General features: G+C 38.5%; 1 long non-coding RNA gene across 1 annotated transcript; it reads right to left on the bottom strand.

Annotated features, from left to right (window-relative positions):
* Positions 1-3263: 3263 nt before the first annotated feature.
* On the bottom strand, positions 3264-5212 carry LOC148783140 (uncharacterized). The gene is made up of 2 exons (XR_016050454.1): positions 5106-5212; positions 3264-3674 (listed from the first exon to the last, which is right to left on the bottom strand). It is a non-coding gene; the product is annotated as an uncharacterized LOC148783140 (long non-coding RNA).
* Positions 5213-5529: the final 317 nt, after the last annotated feature.

The following is a 5529-nucleotide window of genomic DNA, read 5'->3' as shown; positions in this document are numbered from 1 at the left end:
CATGAGGAAACCCCTAACCATCTCCAACAGCTCGCCAATAATCAAGTTCCATAAATTATGGAAAAAAATGAGAGGAAACCCATCAGGCCCAGGAGCATTATCCCATGATAAGGAAAACACCGCTCTTTACAATTTTTCAGGTGAAACATCTCCCTCTAGAAAAGTTACTAAATCTGAAGGGAGAGCTTTGAAGACCACCCTATTGAGCCTGGGGGTAAATTTTGTCTCTAATGATAACATTAGACATCCCATAACTTCCTCAGGATCAACTCCATGGAGCAGCAACCTTGAGACATCATTCTGACGACTGCGTGCATTAGGCATGGCATGAATGGATTTAGTATTCAAATCCCCCTCCTTCAAACATTTAACTCTAGACCTTTTCTTCCAATACACCTCCTCTACCCTTCGAAGCTCCTGCAACTCATTGGTTCTAGAGCCTCTCGCCGTAACCAACTCTTTAGATAAAGATTCAGAGATTTGCACAACTAGATCCACCTCTTCAATACTTCTAAGGACTTCCTCAATTTTACCCCTAATATTTAACCTTTTTCCATTTTCCAAGCAATAAGCTTGTGTTTAACATTTAAAAGTGTCTTGTGAAGTTGGAAATCTAGAGATCCAAAGGAAATAGTGTTATCTCAAATACTCTTTATAGTGTCAACCACTTCCTTCTCCTTAAGCCAACCAATTTCTAATCTAAAAGGTTTAAGACCCGTAGAGACAACTTTAGAGCAAAGCATAATAGGGGTATGATCAGAGGAGACCTAGGTAAAGCTTTAACTGAAGCAAGAAGGAAAGAGTCTTACCACTCTTCTGAAACAAAAAATGAATCAAGTTTGGACATGGATAGATTTATAGTACTTCATTAGTCTAGGTAAAAATTGTACCTGAAATAGGAAAATCTATCAAAGCATGGGTCTCAATGAACCTATTAAATAGGCGCATGGCAGGCGTGATAGGTCCACCATAGTTACTCTTGTCTAGCCATCTGATAAATTAAAATCCCCCCTAAACAAATCGGATGTTCATAGATATTAAGGACATCGGACATCTCATTTACAATGATATCTTTATGAGCAAAAGCATGAGGCCCATGTACATTCATCAAGCCCTATTTAAAGTCAGAAAATGGCCCCACAAAACCAACTAATACAAAATTAGCTTTTTTCACAATGCAAAAAATACTACAAAACTGTAGGATCCCATAATCCACAGTCCAACAAAAGCTCCTACTAAATCAATCCCCGCAAGGTCAACTGAACAAGGTCCCCAAACTTCCCTGACACCAGATAAATTGGGGCACGAAAGTTTAGTTTCCTAGGGATGGATCTGCTCTGAAGAGATGGATCAGACTTCACCTCTTTTCTCCTCCAAGCTTGATAGGAAACTTCCTTAGAGAGAATGAGTAAGTGGTGGGACAGTCACAAATCTGGAATGCTATCAAATTAAAATTTACCTTAGCAGTTGATTCAAATTCATGCTCCCTATATCTCCTTGAGCTATTACCTAGTTCACCAGTACATAGGGAGCAAATAAAGAAGATTTTTTATGAGATGCATGTTCCAACAAACACGTGGCTAGAGCAACTCTCGGGCATGATTAGTCGGCTAATTGTTGTGAGATTTTGTGCGTTTTTTATGTGTGCATGTATGTCATTTGATTTGTAATCCCATTGAAGCTAAAATACTAGAGAAACAACACATATAAGAAGCGACCGACTTCAATTCAAAGTAATTTTGTACTTGTGAATTTGGGGTTCCGAAATTCACCCAAGTCCAAAATTTGAACCTGCCTCAAAGACCACCTAGTGTATATGTTACCAAGGGATACCTACACTCGTCCAAAAGGTCTAATTGACACTTTCAAAGGAGGATTCACATCCAAGAACTCTTTATAGGAACGTGTCAAGGTTGGATTTATATTCTTTCAAAGCTTTAAAATTAAGGTTCTCTCACTCAGTGGGTGAGAGTGAGAAAGAATTTGAGTGCTTGGCGCACTAGGGCCTAGATTCATATACCCCGAGTATATGAGACAATGAGTGTTTTATGATTAAGAGAGAGAAATTTCTCAGGGAGGTATAAGGGTCACTTCTACGTCAGAGCTATGTTGATGAGTATACCTCGTGATCAGTATGATTGGCCAAGGTTAGGAGAACTAAAAGACTACAAAAGAACCCGGGTTATTTCTGAGTATCGACCTTATGTGGGGGGTGGTCATGACTTATGAGACATGAGTCCGTACCTTGACACGATACCACCCTATGGTATGTGCACTCACAGTCGCATGGGAAGCCACTCTTCTAATGTTTGATCAAACTAAGAAGAGCTAGTTCGTATGTTCCTTGAGAGGAATGACCATCTATGAAACATGAGTTTGTATCCTGACATGAGACCATCCTATGATATGTGCACTCATAATCGCATGGGAAACCACTTTTCTAATGTTTGATTCAACTAAGCAGAGCTCTTATACATGTACATTGAGATGAACATTCTATATGATCACTAATATATCCCACAAGGGTGCACCTTTAATTCATTGAGAACCAGGTGATGGAATACTTAATTGGGTTGAATTTAATGAGGCCAAATTATGTGTTCTTACCATTGATTGTGGATTATAAGTCCGTTAGGTTATCCTGAGATAAAGTGGACCACCATTATGGAGTAGCCCAATAGAGTACACCAATGTCTAGATCTAAGTCTAGAGATCTTATTTACCAATTGTCTCATTTTATTTATGATAAGAAAGGTGATATTGTCCAAGTTGGAATACCTTTTTCAAATTACGATCATGGCATTCCCAAAAGGCCACAAACTGGGCAAAATAAAACCATTTCATATATATATATATATATATATATATATATATATATATATATATATATATATATATATATATATATATATATATTTAGTCTCCAAAAATTCTTTTACAATAATGTTCAAGGCGCTACCGGCCTATCCACAAAATTACAATATTCATCAGAATGACATTGTGGCATTGCCACCAAACACGTACAATCAAAAGATTCCTGAACAAAACTCGAGCTTCAAAAGTCTGCTACCACCGTCCAGCTGTCCACATACGAGCTATCGGTTCTCACTCTACATAGAAGGGAAAAAGAGAGGTATGAGCTAAAAGCCCAATAAGTAAATCAGTATTCTTGCCTAAATGCACACATAAAGGATAATAGGCCCACAAATTATTACATGTCATGCGGTGTCAAAGAACAAGGGCATGCATCAGAGTATACTGGCGGAATAAACAAAGTAAAGTTCATGTATTAAAATTCACTCATTTACATGAGCTAATAGTTCCATGAACATTTCTCAAAATCACATAGTCAGACAGCTAAAGTATATAGTTCATATGGATAGAAACTAGTAGTGCCTACTCCTGAAGTAGAAGCCCCATCGATCAAACTAAGCCAGTCTTGTAACTTGGGACTTCTACCCTCATTCAAGAGGGAGGACAATGACAAATGGAGGTCAATTTCGTAATGTCCTTACTCACACACACAATCCCCAGCGTGCTTTGGGGAGTTCTGATAGGCTGAGGCCTTGCAAGACATGACCCTCTCCATGCACCTTCAGGCGAGAGGGCGTTGCACCACCATTGGAGGACCCAATGCATAGTGCCTATAACAAATTGAAGAGCGCGACCCACTCCTATCATTGGAGTCTAGGCAAAGTCAGAACTTGTCGGCATTACAGTATCCACTACCAATGGAAGACCCACTATGTAGTGGTCAGAATTCACATGTATCAATTCCATATAACAGAATCACAGTATCTACTACCAATGGAGGATCCATTGCGTAGTGGCTAGAAATCACATTTATCAGTTTCATATAACAAAATCACAATATCCACTACCAATGGAGGACCCATTGCGTAGTGGCCAGAAATCACATATATCAGTTTCATATAACAGAATAATAATATCCACTACCAATGGAGGACCCATTGCGTAGTTACTAGAAATCACATATATCAGTTTCATATAACAGAGAATTTCAATCACCTTGCAAAAGGATTAAGCTATGTTTGAAACATCAATGCATGACATGTGCATAATTCATATACAACTTAAAATTCATTGTTGTTCTTATCAATCATGGGTATATATAGAATGAGGCATAGCACCTAAAATATGAGGGGAAATTTTAACTAAATTCATATTCCAATTCGCTAACTCAGTATTACTTGATCAATTAAGGGTTTAGTATATCGCTCTGAATCTTGTTGAATTCTGTCAATAGTGACATATGTTCATAATTCAAATCATAGCTTTCAACTAAGCAGAAATTTCGAAACAATTTTAACATACAACTTTTAGCAGACATTCGAAGCTCTCAAATGGCTGTGGTTTCTGAGTAATTGGACTCCATTTGGTCGGCCAAAATTCATGGCAACAAAGGCTAAAATTCTGAGTTTCTGTGAGATCTATTAACAGTGACATACTGGAACATTTTTTAGCATAGCTCCTTATTTACACAGAATTTGAGCAAGGTTAAAACATGAAAATCATAAGACTCATGCATCTATCAAATGGCTATGTTTTTGTGTTATTCGGACTTCAATAGTTCATGCAAAGTTTTAATATAGTAGAAACAATATTTCTGGAAATTATCACAGTTTGCTAACAGTAGCATATGAACATAAAATGAAACACATCTTCCAAACTATCAAGAATCTTAAAACATCAAACTCAAAGTTGTCTCAGAGATATTTTCAATGGTGGTAATTTGAGGCAATTCTGAGATCATTTGATACATCAACAAAGAGTCACAAAAATCTCAATTCTCCTTGAAAGTCCACAGTCCAACCATGACACACTTCCATCTCCTAACTCTTAGTCTATACAAGGTAACAACATGAAGTCAATTCTAGCTTAAACTAGACTCACTAGAGTATCGACCCACAAAATTTTAGGGCCATCAAAGGGATTTCAGTACTCATTTTCATCATGCAAAAGAAGGCAAACTTTCTTAAGAATACAATCATCATTTTTGCACATGCTTATGTTCAAACTATGCTCAAACCGTGCTTCATTCATGTTTTCATGCTCATGGGTCTGCAAGGCAGTGATCTACTTACCTTTGTGTCCCAATGGTGATCCTAATCTCCTTCCACAGTACACTTCACGAAGCTTTTCAAGCTCTTCAATAATGGCACTAAAGGGCTGAACATGGGCTCCAAAACATGAGGTGTAGAGAGAGAAAGAGAGACTTTATACTCCAAAATTGGGGAGGTGGCACTGTGGGCTTGCCAAGTGGCATTCTAATGGTATGCATGTTGACAATTGGCGCACATGGTAGCATGCAGCCAACAGGTGGCAGTGTTGCTTCATGCACAACGGTACCCCAATTCAAGTGTGACGTTACACCTGCAGTGCTCCTCAACTACGCGCGCGGAGATAGCCTAGTCTTTCCTTTTACATGCACGACATTGGTCCCTTTGAGCGCAGCGTTCGTCCTCCACGAGCGTGGCATTATTCCTCCACGCGCGCAGTGTTAGTCCT

The sequence above is a fragment of the Amborella trichopoda genome, chromosome 2, assembly GCF_054954075.1.
Source record: "Amborella trichopoda isolate Santa Cruz 75 chromosome 2, AtrichopodaSantaCruz75HAP2 v2.0, whole genome shotgun sequence".
In the NCBI taxonomy this organism is placed as follows: domain Eukaryota; kingdom Viridiplantae; phylum Streptophyta; class Magnoliopsida; order Amborellales; family Amborellaceae; genus Amborella; species Amborella trichopoda.
The sequence above is the reverse complement of the archived record's forward strand: the minus strand, read 5'-3'. Positions and strand labels throughout refer to the sequence as shown.